The sequence below is a fragment of the Harpia harpyja genome, chromosome 12 (assembly GCF_026419915.1).
Source record: "Harpia harpyja isolate bHarHar1 chromosome 12, bHarHar1 primary haplotype, whole genome shotgun sequence".
In the NCBI taxonomy this organism is placed as follows: Eukaryota; Metazoa; Chordata; class Aves; order Accipitriformes; family Accipitridae; genus Harpia; species Harpia harpyja.
In genome coordinates, this window is record NC_068951.1 from 15,194,437 (window position 1) to 15,209,951 (window position 15,515).

Below are 15,515 nucleotides of genomic sequence, written 5' to 3' on the forward strand. Positions count from 1 at the left end.
GTAGTGATTGTATTTTTTTTCACAATGACATCCTTTCTGTCAGGTATAGAACACTACTTTTGTGGAATTCAAATCCAATTGTGGAATGGAGTGCTGGAAAAGAATTGCACTAAGAGTTGCACAATGAAATAATTACTGGAAAACTTATTATAAAAAAATCTTCCAGATTTGTTAGTTCCATGCTCGTAAACAAAAAGAATGGTAATTGTGGACAGCGACTGAAATAGCATGTCAAACTGACATGTGAAACACCTCACAAAACTGGGTAAACATATTGTACGCTTTCTGTTCAGAAATGTGTGGATTAGTGCCAGTGGTCTTCTCCAACCTTTCTATTATACACTCCCACGTAGGAAGAAAAAGGAAGATTGGGCTTGAAAAAAAAAAAAAAAAATTATGGTAGTTTGGTGTAAACATTATTAAAATCATTATAAACCTCACTATCCACATTGATAATGTAATTTGTACCTTGTTTTGCCATTGACAGTGCTAGAAGGAGTGTTACACTAAAGCATTTTTTTTAGGCAGCATGTTGACTCGTGTGCTGACATGCTGGAACAAGTTTTATTTTACTTTAAATGTTCTTAATAAGCCTAAGCTATCCCATTATTTTGGAGGCATTGCAGTGCATTGTTAGTATACGGCTATGCAGATAAACTCATGTTTTTGTATATGGTAGCATAACACAGCTGAATATATTTGGATGCAGATTTTCTGTATAACTGTGTATGTGTATCTTTTTTAACCTTTTTCTCTGAATTCATTTCTCATCCACTTTATGCCCGTGCTTCTATGAATATTTCTTTTCCAGTCCTTTTCGCCCACTGGTACCATTCTTCAGCGTCCTTAGGTTTTATTTTCTTCTGATCGTCTCTGTGCTATTCAGTAGATGTTTCTCTTCTGTCTTTAGACTCCTGCCCTTTGCGTCTTCCATTTGGTATCCTGCAAATTTCCAGCATTTTTCTTGTATTTCATCCACACCTTTGGGGTAACATTCTTGTAGGTTCTTCTTGTTCTAGTTAGTGACAGTGGCTTGCCTACAGAAGTGTTCCCTTTTCTGAAGAGGGTACTTGGAGCTTACTCCCTGGGCTCTTCAGCGAGGAATGAGGAAGAAGATCGTTTAGAGCCTCTTGTGTACCTGTTTCAGGTCATTCTGAATATTAGGATGGCTGGGCTGGAGATCAAATTTACACCACTTGCTCCTAGGCTTTCCATTTAGTTGACACCTGTGGATGAATTAGTCATAGTGCTCTCTCTTTCTTCATAAACACTCTAATGACCTCAGAATAAGTGACTGAGAAGAAAGCCGTCTTGTGATGCTAGAAGAAAAGAATGCTTGGCATTTCATTAACAAATTCTACCAAAAAGGACTATATATTTGGCCTTTCTCTTAACAATGCACTTGCAGTTTACTGTCCTGGGCAGCAGTATCAAAAATGCAAAAAGGGATGGAGTTTTTTATTGCTTTATCTTCAAAAAAAGCTGGAAATTAGTAGGATATCCTCACAAGACTGAAAGAAATGAAGTTCAGACTTGTGAATTGTAACTTTGAGTTGTTTATATCTGAGTAGACAGCATGAGTGCAGAGAAGTGTCTTGTTTTCAGGTAACTATCCTGCACCACACAAAGTCCTGTTTATCATGTGGTCGACCAGACAAATATTGCATGGTTCTTTCTGAGCATCTAGTATGGATGTGGCTAGGCACAACTCATGCGTCCATTTCATTGACTACTCAGGGGCGTTCTTGCTGGTTTGTCTTGCATCTGTGCCCTGAAAGAGGATTTCCATCAGGATTTTGCTAGTTTGTTTCACAGATTTAGTAGTTTAAAAAAAAAAAAGGGTGAACAAAATATCTGTTAACTCCTGTTTCTTGACCTCTGTGTAAAGAAAAATGTCACTTTTTCTGCATTTTTCTGGACACTTGGTAGTAGATCCTGAAATGCTGCATGCTTTATGGGAGTATCTGAAATAGAGGGCAAACAAGGTTGTTGATTGGTGACAGTCTGGGGAATGTGCAAGAATATAATCTGTAAAGGCTTTGGGAAGAATTGAAGCTGTCGCTTGGAAAGACATTCTACTAGAATTCAGTACAAAGAACTCCATGAAATTATATGATCTTCTGTATTTGCTGTTTTCCCAACGTTGTGTATGGAACAGTGCACAAAGAGCTTAACACTGGGCTCCTGCTAACAGACACTGAGAGAGCGCCAGAAAACTCTTAAAGGATTCCTGCAGTGGAAAGAAAGGTTTCATTTGGGTGATTAAACCACTTTATAATTCAACTTGCTGTAGAGCTTTTCCCACAGGCAACAATTCCAGAGTGCATTTCTCAGGAGTGTTAAAATGAACGGTTCTGCTAACAACTTTGTTGTCTTAGAGCCCTGTTCCCACCATTATCTGTTGCTTCTTTCTAGAGATGCTTGATCCTGGCTCTGGGCCGCAGCATGTCCTATTCATTTGGACAGCCCAGAAGGCAAAGAGGCTGGGAATGCAGTCGGGTTTACCAGTGAGGCAGGTATTTTCCCTGTAGTAGAGCAGCCGTTGGTATTGTAGCTGTGTCCTACTGGACTAGCTTTCTTCCGTGCGGCACCCTGCTGCCAGAGCACACAGGCAGACTGTTACAGAGCACAGCGCTCTAAGGAATCTCTTCAGCATCCAAAAAATGGGAGGTGCTGTTACCTGCTCGTGTGTCCTTTTATATGAAGATTTGAAAGATGCTGAAATTGGCCTGTTGTCACAGTAACCAGGTGAGAGCATGTGCTGTGAAGTCAGCTTTGGTGTAATTCTGGGTCAAGTCCAGAAACTGGGAATGGAGGGAGTATGAGAAGGAAGAAAAAGTTTGGCAAAGGCATGGTTTGATGGCTGGCTTTGTTGACAGTGCAGCCCAGATGTGACAGAATTGCCTGGGTCTGGCTCATAGCCATGTAAGGGTGTGTCAAAGTTTCAGGTGCGTTGGGGAGTATCTACAGTGTTTAGCAAGGCAAGATCTTCTGATGTAGCTGTACGTTTGCAAGTTTAGTTTCGGTGCTTGAAATGCAGTAGACAAATGAAGCTTCCTTCCACCCGCAGGAATGAGAGCCTGTAAATCTAGCAAGACGGAGGAGGTGTCCAACTATCTCAGACAGAGAATAACATGCTTTTCGGAAACTACCTCTGGCTAGAGCCAAGGCGGCCCTGCAGACAGCCTGTTCAGTCATAAGAGACAGGTCCCACAAAGCAAGAAGTGCAGTGCTTTGATTGCTGTGGGAAAGACTGAGCTCCTTGATAGGAAAAGAACAAGGAGAGTTACTAACTCTGGCAAGCCTGGGGCTTACTCCTGCTCACTTTGAAACCCAGTATAAATGGTTTGGTAGGACTGATGCAGCTAATTGTTTATGCTCTAGTCTGAGCCCTTCTCAGATCCTCAGCTTTGCACCTATCTTCTGAGGTGACGTAACTGGTGCTTGGCACATCAGATTTAAGGTATGGCTGCATTCCAAGAGGGGTCCACGTTGCCAGATACAAATTTCTGCTCAACCACATAAGTCACAGAAAGGCAAAAAGTCAGAGATATTTGAGTTATAAGACATGTCAGCCATTAGCAACTTTGCTGTGTTGAGGTATCGTGCTTAAAGTGCCGTAAGCTGGCTGTCCTCCTGGTTTTTATTGAGAAACAAATTGAGGCCGGTGGGGCAAAGAGACGGAATCGCCTCATTTTTTATAAGCGGAAGCCAAAAATTCATGGGAAAATTCCCATGTAGGAAATGGAGGAGCTCCCAAGCTATGTGAAGATAACTCAGCATATTCTGTAGAATGAATAAATAAACACACCCTGAGAGCTAATGCAAAACACTCATTAAAACAGATACTGTGCTGCTTCAACAGCATGTTTATTAAAAAAAAGGGAAAGGCACCGGCAGTAAAGCACTTTGTTCAGAACGTGCCCACTCCTGAGCCTTGAAATTTGCAAATTCCCCTGTTGTTTTAATGTTTTTGATTCATTTTTACTTTTAAGAAGCTTTTTCATAAGGGAGAGCCTAAAACCCAGGCCAAGCTGTTCCTGTAGTGGTACTTGCTCCAAGTTCAGAGCTTTTTCCCCTGAAGAGAACATGCGGTTTGGCTTGCCAGTGGTATCTCAGTGAAGCAGTTAGCTTGCTGACTAGCACTCTCTTTGGGAAGTTTGTACCCAGAGCAAGAAAGCTGGTTTTAATCTTCATTGCATGCCCAGCAAACAGTTTCAGGCTGCCTACTTTATCTACTTTGAAACGCAGAAAAACAGCATTGCAGGAATGGCAGTCCATGTGTCTGACAAGCTGTGCGCAGCCCTGGGCCATGCTCGATTTCTGCCTTTCGGTGTCCATGGGGAGTTACGCCCTCTGGTTCCTGGGACAAACAGCTGGAACAATTTGCTTAGTTTGGGGGGCAGAGTGGGGAATCTTAACAGTTCACTGGTTTGCTAGCAATCTACCATTCGGTTGCCTCATTTTTTGGAAAGTAACTTAAGGTAGCACAGTTAGTGTTACTGAAAACCTCAAGTCGGGTTTATTTGGCGGTAAAATAGTTGCCATGCTTATCTGTGATTAGTGTTTGTAGATCCTTAATTTTTCTTTTTGTTCTGAAGTATCCTGTCTATGAAATAGGACTAGGCCTTTCTCTCCTTTATAGTTATACTTTTTTTTGAAATGTACATTAATCAGGCTTTTGTGTAGTTGTGTTGACTAAAGTTTATTGGTATGTGAAAAAGAGGTGATTTTTTTTTCTTGTTAGAATTTCAGATTTTGGGGGAGTGGTGGTTTCTGTTTGGTGATGTCTTGTTTCCCACCCCCTCCCTCCCCAACCACTTACAGAAGTTTTTGATGTAGATCTTTGAAGCACTGTACAAGTCATGACTGGATTGAACCCTTGCGCAGCTCCTCTGAGATAACAAATACTAGTCTGATTTTATGGTAGGGAAATTAGATGAAACTCAATGAGATTAAAAAAAAAGGCGGGGGGGAGCTTTCTGACACTCCCAATTGTATGGGGTATTTTTTTAGGCCTTGCTGTTTCAGACATACTTGGTTAACCTCACCGTGCAGGTTTTGTTAAGTAAAAAAGAGAAATAAATTGCAATGTTGTAAAAATTACTGTTTCGTTAATGTTTAGACTGTTACAGTCAAAGAATTAACATGTATTGGAAAATCTTGGGATTCAGTTTAAAGCAAATTTAGGGGAATTCTAGGGATATTTATGCTTTTCTGCAATAGGAAGGATTTACCACATGGGGGCAATGTGCGATTGGACTGTGTCTGTTCTTTTGCGGCTACCTATAGATGAAGAAAATAGGTGGCACGGTTGGCAGTTTTTGCCTGGACTTTTGTTTCAGTCTTGTGGCTCAGCAGCCGTATTCCTTTGCAGCTTGTAGCTTGTGTATGCTCCTGATTTTTGTGCTGTTGATTCAGAACTGCTGCTGGCTATAGACTGAACCTTCTGGGCAAGAAGAACACGTTTAGGCAGGTACATTAACCAGACTGAAAGAAGTTGCAGAGCAGGTGCCTGCGTGTGTGTGTGCGCGCGCGCAGGTATGAACATGTGCTGTGCTTAATTTGTTTGGTGTAATTGCCACTTTCACCATGAGAGCTAACTTAAAATACAGATACGATGATGAAAGTCAAAGTAGGTGATTGCAAAAAAGGATTGCATCCACTAATTTTTTCTGTTAGCAGACTAGCAGAATTTTCTTCCTGTACTTAAGTGCTCATGCCTGTTCTAAAGAATTGGTTAATATTGAAGGTTTAATTCTAGGTTATAGTCTGAGGCTAGTGGACTTTGCACTTTATAAAGGGCAATGTGATTGGTAGGTAGTGTGTGTAGAAGGGCTCCCAAAAAATGCCTCAAAGGGGAGCAACCTGAAAAGCCCAAAAGGGTTGTCTCAATTCCCTGTGAGAAGTGCTATAGCATGACTGGGGTGGGGGTGGCAGAAGTAGTTAAGATTGGAAGTGGAACCCCCCCCTCAAAGAGTCTACAAGTTTCTGTAGCATGGAAATTAGTTTCTGTAGTTGGTTTAGCAAGATGCTGCTAATGATGAGTACCTTTGACGTATCTCTGCCAGTAGAACAAGGTGCATTCTGCCTGTTTTTGAAGTATCTTCACTCATTAGTGTTGAAGAACAGCAGGTCTCCTGTGCCTCCAGGTCAACTTTAACAGGAAGTGAACCTGGTGTAAGAGAGGAATTCCAGAAAATGATATGTACAGGTATGTCTGTGCTACTCATTCTTTTTGCTGATCACACCGATCAAATCTTCAGGTACCCAGCAACTCCTGTTCGCCTTGGCTTGAGCCTTTTGCCTTTTGCTTATAATCAATGTATTGATCAAATCAGTGTATTGATCAAATTCTATGATTTCATTCTCTTCTTTTTCATATTTTCCTACCATCTGAGGTACAAGTGAGATGCGAGTACAGAACAACACCTGGCTATAATCGCTGAAATTGGCTTGGTTTCCTATTTGAGAAGTGGTCTGATGCAATTCTGAGCTGTTAGGTAGAGAGCTTGTTTATCACTGATGAGACAGGTTGAGGAATGATTCACCAATCCATGTAGCGCAGTTTCTACTGAGATGTCTGAGTCAATGTGGAAGGCAATCCAGAGAAGGGTTTGGTGAGACAAGACAACTAGTCTCCTGTCTGGTTCTGCTGCACCGACCGTTACAAACTGGAAAGTACTTGATTGAGCTCTTCCAGGATGAAACACTTTCAGGTCAGGAATATGATCAGGGTAGTCACTAACTGTCATGACAGCCAGCCAAAGATATGAACACATTTGTGGAAATGAGAATTTTTCCCTTGGTGGACCTCTGAGGTGCTCTACAGCTGGTACTGTGACACCAGGTCCTCAAAGGTGATGGGAAAAGAGTGATCATCCTGTGAAGAAAGCTATCAGCCCTTGCAGTTGGTCCCAACTGACACTGCACTTAGGCTTAGGTTAATGATGTGTACAGCAAATTGTTGAATATCTCTAGGTAGTAATTGACGGGAGAATTGTAGCACAAGGCACTGCACTACATTGAACCAAAGTAGGACAACAGCAGTGAACTGTGGCATTCAAAGCTCTGTGAACCTGCTCCCCCCAGGGATTCTGGTGCTTGGGTTGGCCTACCTGCAATGAAACCCATACCAATTCGTCTTCACATCTTCAGCCTTGGCATGCCTACACATGTTGTCATTATACAGTCCCAGTGCAACATGCTAGAGAAGTGAACTGGTGATGTGCAGCCCAGTTAAAGTGGGGAAGCATGGTGTACATGGTACAAAATGCTGGCTTAAATGATTGTAACTATTTCCATTCTCAGCTGTACCTATCTTCTGCTATAGACAGAAGGGGAGACATCATATAAGTTTTTGGAATTGCTTGTCTTGTCATTGTGAGATAGGAGAGCTCTAAGAAACAAAAATTTGTAGTATGTATTTGGAAAATATGTGCCAACGAAATTAGCAATAAGTCTAATTTTTCAGTCTGCAGAGTTTCTGTTTGCCATAATGAAGAATTTGAACAGGAAGAAGCTTTTCCAGCTGCTTTTTTTCTTGGTTGGACAAGAAACCTGCTTTGAAGGACTTCTTCCACCCTCATCCAGAGGGTGATTAAAGAAAGAGATGACATCATAGTGTAGTATAAGGGTAATTCTAATTGTCCCACTCAGGCCAAGAGGAGAATATGGTGTAGGTTATCTGTAATATTAGTTGACTGAATGAGTTACACCTCATTATCCGTTTTTTATCTCACAAGGATAAAATTGTACTTTGTCCTGACACTGCATCCTTGCAACAGCAACAGCTGACTTTCATGTGTAACGACATTATTCTTCTAGCTTTGTTCTCTAAACTTCCTTCTCCTGTAAAGGATTAAAACATAACTGCCTGGATGGTCAGAAAATTTGCCTTCATGGGAGTTAAGGAAACTCAGAGGTCTTTGTGGATAGCTGTGAGGAACATATTGCCGAGTCCATGTGTAGTGGGTTAGATAACCATCCATTCCCTCTTTTAGGTTTCAGATCCAGTCACCAAACACCAGGTCTCAAGCACGTTTTGTGCATTCCAGTTGCTGAGCAGTTTTGTAAACAACCAAGTGTGTAGCACAGAGGTTCAGCTTGGTAAGGCGCTTCCTATTTGTACCCTTTTTGGTTGGGAGCAGGAATTGCATCATCTGTTCACGGCCAATTCCCTGCCGAATGATTCAGTGAGTGCAGAGGGCAGAGCTGTCGTTGTCTTCTAGCTCGTAAAAGTGGAGTCTTGTCCCTTCTTGTCCCTTCCCCTGCTTCTGGTGGAAGGAACTGAAGATGGCAGGTGGTGCCATGTCCCTTCGTAGCCTGCTCCTTAAGCATGCGGGTAGGAGTGTGAAAATGGGTGGTGACTTCTCTAAGAGGGAGAAGTCAGCTGTTACAGTGACTTGTATGTATGTTATAGTTTTCTTATCTATATCTCTCTCTATATAGGGGGCCTACAAGAAGGCTGGAGAGGGACTTTTTACAAGGGCATGTAGTGATAGGACAAGGGGTAATGGCTTTAAACTGAAAGAGAGCAGATTTAGATTAGATGTAAGGAAGAAGTTCTTCACTGTGAGGGTGGTGAGGCACTGGAACAGGTTGCCCAGAGAGGCTGTGGTTGCCCCGTCCCTGGAAGCGTTCAAGGCCAGGTTGGATGGGGCTTTGAGCAAACTGGTCTAGTGGAAGGTGTCCCTGCCCATGGCAGGGGGGTTGGAACTAGATGATCTTTGAAGGTCCCTTCCGACCCAAACCATTCTATGATTCTATGAGATATATAGATATACATATATATAGATATATATAGATGAGAAAACCTGTTATAGAAAGGTTTTAGCATCTAGGCAGCGATAGCTGCCAGGTACCATCAGCATGGATGGTATTGTCTACCCTGAAGAATTGGGAATGCAGGTATGAAAAGGAGAGACTTCTTAAGGTTCTGGTTCATGGCAAGTAAACTGGTTTCAGAGGAATACTTGTGCATCCTGCCAAACTCCTCATGCTATGACGAAAAATAATTTTTTTGCCTGTGGTGCGTAGAAAGGCTAGAAATGAGGTGCATGTAGAAACAGAGGTACTGGGTATGTGGACACTCGAACACACACAACCTTTGGTGCCTTTTCATTACTGGATTGTTTCAGCGCAGTAAATTACGTGTGGTTTGTGTGAGCAATAAAAGTTAGCAATATACAGCGAAGCATAAACAGCAGGGTGTTGACGCTTCTAAAGACTTTACTATATCTGTAATTATTGCTTCCTCTCTGATTGCTTTTAAAGTGATCACATGAGATTTGTTCTCCAACTTGCAAAAGAAAGTTTTTGTGCTCTTTTTAGATGTTAAAGTCAGTGATGGAAATGAAGATTATTCTGAAGTGTCTGCACATTAAAGGATGTGAAACTGTATTAGTGCTTAAGCTGCAAATAAAATCAACTACTCCATTTTCATTGCCTATGGAAGAGCAATGCAAATGGTAGGCAAACCAGGATACCGAAACATCCATTTCAGTTATGAAAGCACTTCAGTTTATTGGAATCACAAATGTTTTTATGAATGGAGTTACCTAAAATGCTGTGTATACTTTTGCAACTTGCCTGATTTTTTTGTATGCATGAGGTTCTTCAGCTCCATTTCACTTTTTAAGGAGAAGAAATAATGGGACATGTTTTTAAAACCTTGTGTCTTTTTTCTTTTAAAGAGAGGAGAATGTTGCTAGTCAGGAATTACTCATTAAATTTGTGAGTTGCTGCTTTCTGTGGGTGAGAGTGGTGAAGCTGCTCCAGGTTGAAAGGGCTGTTCTGCATGATTTATGTGTTTTGTTAACATAAAAGTCATATGCTATGCTAATATTTTATTTTTCAAATTGTTGTGAAAAGGTCAAGTTCTCAAAAACAAGGTGGCTCTTGGCATTTCTTGTGCTATTGGCCATCAATCCTTTCCTAGAGAAATCCAAGTATCTGTTGCTTCTTGTCTTGAAGAGCAGACTGCTGGGAGATGCGGTCCCTCCAGGTGACCGGGGGCATTTCTCAAAGGCACCCCTTTTCAGGGACTGCTCTTTCCCTGGCCGCCCCACTATCACTAGGCCTTGGCATCTGCTTTTGAGCAGACTCCGAACGCTGAAGGTGCAAAGGTGTGTTCAGGCAGAACTCTATTCATCCTGTGCTGAATTTCCTACAGCGTTTGCTTCTTGTCTGCGGTACTTGGCGGACCAGCTTGCTGGTTGGGGAGCGAGAAGGAGGAGGAGGATGTTCTGATGGTCTTCAGCCCCTCTGCAGTGCCTGATGCCACTGGGCCGGCTCTTGGCACATGGGTGCAGCACCCACGTCTTCTCTCCCCTTCTGCAGTGCTGTGGCTCTTTCTATCCCTATTTAAAATCGGTCTGCTTGTGAAAATTACTGGAAACCTGTGATCTTCACTATTCAAAGCAAAACCTACGAGCTGTGTTGCCTGGATCTCAGCAGCTGCTGCACTTGCCAGTGTTCTGCAGCCCCAGGCAGAGTCCCGGCCGGCTTGGGGTGCCTCGGTCCGTCCGGCTGCGTGATTCCAGGTTTCTGTTTTGTTGGGGTTTTTTTGGGGGGGGTGGGGTGTGGAGCGGGTAGGGCCGAGGGACAGCCCTCCTCCCCCCATCTCTCTCCGGGCGCAGGGGGCCTGCATCCCCCCCGGGCCTCCCGCAGCCGCCGCACGGGTTCTCCTCCGCTGCCAACGTTCCCTGGGGGACTCAGATGGAAGTAAGAGAAGGGCGGGGGCCGGGATGCCCCGGGCCGACCCCGGAGCTCCGTTACCCGCCCGCTGCCGGCGGCACAGGCACAGGTCGGGCCGGGCCGGGCCGGGCCGCGCCGGGCCGCGCCCCGCCGCCGCCACCGGAACCCGCGGCCCCGCCCCCGGCCGGCCAATGGCGGCGGGCGGGGCGGGGCCGGCGCTGGGCCAGTGTGCGCGGGCTGCGCGGTGGACGGGGCTGGGGCTGGGGCTGCGGCGGCGCGCGGTGGGGCCGGGCCCGGCCCCTGGCGCTGAGCTGAGGTGAGGCGAGGCGAGGCCGGGCGCGGCGTTCCCCGTGGGCCGGCTCCGAGCCGTCCCGGCAGCTGGACCCGCAGGCCGGGCGGTGGGGCCGGGGGGAGCGGGCGGCGGGGTGGGAACTGGGGGGGGGCTGCCGGCGAGCGGCGCCCCAGGCCAGCGGCCCGGCCCGGCCCGGCCCGCCTGCGCGTCGGGCACTTCCGCCGCCTGCGGCCGCTGCCGTGCGCTGCGGACCCGGGCGGAGGCTTTCGCGAGGGGCCCCGGCCCGGCCCTGCCCTGCCCTGCCCGCGCCGCCGGAGGGTCTGCGGCCCTCGCTCCTTCAGCCCTGAGGAGGGGGGGGCCTCTGGCTGGCGGGGGGCTCGGGAGCGTCTTCCCTAGCGGGCTGCCGGGTCCCGGCCTGGGCGGTTTCGCCACTTTCTTCTCGGGCTGGGAGTGTTTGCGCACCTGTGCTCCGGCCTATCCCATCCCCATCCTCTCCGCATCCGCCTCCCTGCGAGGGACCCCCGGCGCTGGCCGGGCGCAGTGCCGGGGGTGCGAGGGGGTAGTGCTGCACCGCCCCGCTGATTCCCTGTAATCAGTTGGAGAAGCGCTCCTGAAGCCCCACTCGTCTGGCAGGGACCAGATGCGGTCGTTCTCCACCCTCCCTGCGCATCCATCTCCTTGCAGGCAAGCCTGTGGTCCCCGGCACACGGTGCTGCTGCACCGTTGCAGGAGAGCACCATGAGACCCCTTATGTGGTCGTGACAAGGGATGGTGTTCGGTGTTTGTAATGGGAGTGAGGGCTCCGGGTTTCAGGGAGAGATGTCTCTCCTGGTGCGGCAGGGGCACTCATAGTCTTCATCCTTCTTCGCTGCAGTTGTTGGATTCCTGATGCATCCCTTGGTACCACCTTGGTGTGGTGATGCTATTGCCTGGTGAAAAAGGTAAAAGAGGAAAGTTTGCTTCTGGTGGACTGAAGGGACCTGCTTTGAGAGCTCCTGCTGAGAGTGCTTCCTTGCTGCTCCTTGCAGGTTTCCACTGTGAGCAGGTGGTGGGGATCTCTTCCTGCAGAATGCAGGGATCACCCTGCTCACACCTGGGAGCTGGGAAACCAGTGCTACTTGAGACCAGCCTTCTGCTTAGGTGAGGCATGGAGCATCGTAGTGACTGACTAAAAGACACCGTGCTCAGAGGAGTTCATTTGAAAGCCCTTGGAATCTTGCACAGGCATATCCTTGGGTGTAAGCTGCCTTTCCAGATTTGCTGCTAGCTGAAAAATGCTGTCTTGCTTCTGAAAAATAAGTTTATTTCATCCAAGTAGGAGATAAAATTCATTGTGACTTTGAAGCCATTTCAAAAAAGCAACAAAAAGTACATAGCTACCTCAATTTTGTAAGTTGTGTTCCCAGCTGCTCCTTTACTTGGGCCTGAGAGCAACAGTCATTCTGTCACTGTGCTTCAGGGAGCTGATTTAGCTTTGATGCCTGGTCCCGGTTTATAGGAAATTATCAGGTTAAGCACTTGGTGTGAAGAAGTCCGGGGCGGGTAAATGCAATAAAGATTTTTTTTCTTAGAACCGCTAATATTGTGGTAACTGCATTTTAGTTTTGCTTTGGTGAAGAGGTAGATGAGACCTTGTTCTGGCTCGCCTGGGGTGGGAGGCTCACAGTGCTGTTGGACACTTTCTCTGCTCTGCCCATAGAGCCTCTCTTTCTTCCCAATGCTTGCAGCCCATCTTAGGCTTCACTCTTTCATTTTCCTTAGCCTTTCCTTTAGTCAGCCCCTTAAACTGAAACGCTTCCTAAATCATCGCACAATCGTTTTTGTTAAGAAACATCATATGTAGTCAGCTTACATAAAACATGATACATAACTATAATTGGTGGCAAAACTGGAAGTAGTGCTTGGCTTGGTTAATACTCCTCCCGCTTCTGGTTTTTGAGGCAGTTGGAGCAGGCCAGGCTATTTGGGAATTTTTAATAATTGTAACGGCATTAGTAGCATGCGTGGGGAGGGAACTGGATGTGGCGTGGGGACATGCTCACAACTGCCACGCGGTGGGCAGGGCACTGCTTTTCTAGGGAAATGTGCCTTGCTTCTGCACATTGTGTTTTCTGCCTGGGTGCTTGTTAGACCTTAAAAATCTGAATATATGCTGGCTGGGGACTAGTCTAGTGGTAAAAGTTTTTAGGAATGTGTCATCAGCAAGATGCTTGGTCGAGCCCTGTTGAGTTCACTTTTCCTGTTAACACCTGTGAGGAAGGTCTTTGACATCTGCAGTTTCTGCTTGACATGACTTTAGTCTCTCCTGGCTAGTAACCAAAGCTAGTAAAAGTACCCAGGAGCTCCTTGTTTAGTCCGGAGTTGGGTGGCCTACCTGCCTTGCCTTTGGGAACTGCCTGGCTTCAGCTGGAGGGGAGGCTGCCGAAGCTTCTCTGCTGCAGGGCTGCTCTGTGCACTGCCTCAGCTGTCACTGCTCACATCTTTTTCCTGTTGAGTAACTGCAGGGTCTATGCCTTCCAGTAGCTGTTTATTCGGAACAGGGTGAATGTGTTCAGAGAGTGCTAATTTGAAGAGTGGTTGTCTTATAAATAGCCTTGTGAGGAGTATAGCTGATTCTGGGCAACTTCAGTTGCTCATAAGCTTCTGAATGGCAGTAGCAAAATCTTACCATACAGTTAAGTTAAAAGGGACAGAGTATCAAGGAGATATAGATGACACTGAGCTATGGTTTCTATTCAGGTTAGCAGTTAGAGGTGTAACCTGGGCAACTGTCTCTGGTGATTTTTGCTGTTGTGGTAACTTTAAAATTTATGACCTAAAAGTTTTTCTCCTTGGCTGTGTGGCCACACAAACTGGGAAGTTCAGTGAAAGGATATGCACAAAATGGTCTAAGAAAGGTGACAAATTAGCAGAAAGTTTCTAAAACTGGTAGGTCGGGCACTGGGCAGTGTACACACACTTTTAAGGTTGAGCTCATCCTTCTCACGCTTTCTCGTCATGTGTGTCATCAGCCGGGAGGCTGGAGGCATCTCTGCAGTGGTCTTGAGCTGTGCTGCTCAGGCAGGGCTCTGCAGCGCTTCCAAGGGCTCTGAGAGACCACTAAGCCAAACAAGCCTTCTGGTAGGTGTAATTAGGGAGGAGGCATCATCTGTCTTCTCTCCTGTGACAAGTTTATCTATACAGGGGTCTGCAAGTTTAAAAAGCAAAAAAACCCCATAACGTTGAAACCCACTGATCTGCAAGCCAGGAAGACATTTGACCAATCTCAACATGTGCAAGGATTAAAACCTAAAACCCCCCACAAATTTTTAACAACATGTAAGGCTGGCTCCATTTGAATCCACAGAGCGGGTTGCCTACCTACTCAAAGCGTAGAGGGACAAAGGAATGTTTTCATGATCTGCCTCTCTCCTTTTTAGACAAAACATGTTTATTACAAAACAATAATCCAACACTTCATTGAATTTTTTGTAGTGTGGTAGCCACGTGAAGGCTGTCCCAGCGTCAGTAACCACATACTTTCGATTGTTCAGACATAGCATGGTATTTGGGAAATGCAACCAAAAGCACCAAGGAGCCTATCGGTTTCCATGTGCATTTCTGCTGAGCACCTTGCACGTTGTTGCCAAATACTTCGTGCCAGCGGTGAGCGTGGAGCAGTGGCTTTGTTGGGTGCATTGCATCCTGAGCACACGTGCCTTGCATTCACGTAGACCCTGCTGCGATCCCCGTGCAAATGTTGCCACTGCTCCTGTGGTGCAGGAGAGCCAGGGAGAGGCACACTTTTTTTTTTCTCCATGTCAAATTAAACATTTGGTCTGTAACAACTGCCATGAAACCATGAAAGTAAGGATCACAATGTAGGAGTTGGTCTACCTGAACTAGCATAGATGTCTGTAATTGAGATTTTTGCCCACTGACTTAGTCTGGGTACAATGCAGGTTTGCTAATAAGGTGAAGAACTGTTATCTGCAGCAGAAATCTGTGTTATGAAGGCTCTGAGCTGCCAGCATTGGTTGGAGTAGTTACGGTTTTGCATGAGTCATCATTCTGGGGGATGAAGAAAGTTAATTGTTCCTGTTATTTCAGGGTGTGGTCCGATATTGTAGCAAAGTCAATGGGACGCCTAGGTACCAGTGAAAGGCAGAGTCCTGTCTTTCCCTCCATGGCCTGCTCCAGGTGGCTTTTCTTGTGCTGTGAGCAGTGTTCATACTGTGGTGACCTGGTTTAGGGAGGTAAATTGGCAGAAAAATTAACTGGAAATTAAAGTGTCAGTGTGTAAGGAGGGTGGAGGGCGCAGGTTTGAGTATCCTATTTCCTAACTGTGTTTTGGAAGAGTTATTTTTTTTGCCACTTATCTTTCTTCCCAGCAGCTGGATTTTTGACCAGAGTTTCATCAACTTTATTATCGGTTTTGATAGCAGGATGAAGAGCATTAAATAAGGACTTTGTGTGTGACTGTGTTTTGGTGGGTAGCATTTTCATACGGGATATTGGTGGAAAACTATCTTTCAGGCTGTAATCC

The 15,515-nt window shown here is 45.8% G+C and overlaps 1 protein-coding gene across 7 annotated transcripts in view; it reads left to right on the plus strand.

The window, feature by feature from the left end:
* The first annotated feature begins 10,947 nt into the window (after positions 1–10,947).
* Positions 10,948–15,515, plus strand: part of FARP2 (FERM, ARH/RhoGEF and pleckstrin domain protein 2) — an 80,888-nt gene continuing 76,320 nt past the window's right edge. For 2 of the 7 annotated variants that reach the window (XM_052802893.1, XM_052802900.1), the window contains exons 1-2: positions 10,957–11,007; positions 11,863–11,931. The gene's annotated coding sequence lies outside the window, so the exon portion shown is untranslated. The other 5 variants (XM_052802896.1, XM_052802894.1, XM_052802898.1 and 2 more) reach the window with 5 other exon arrangements.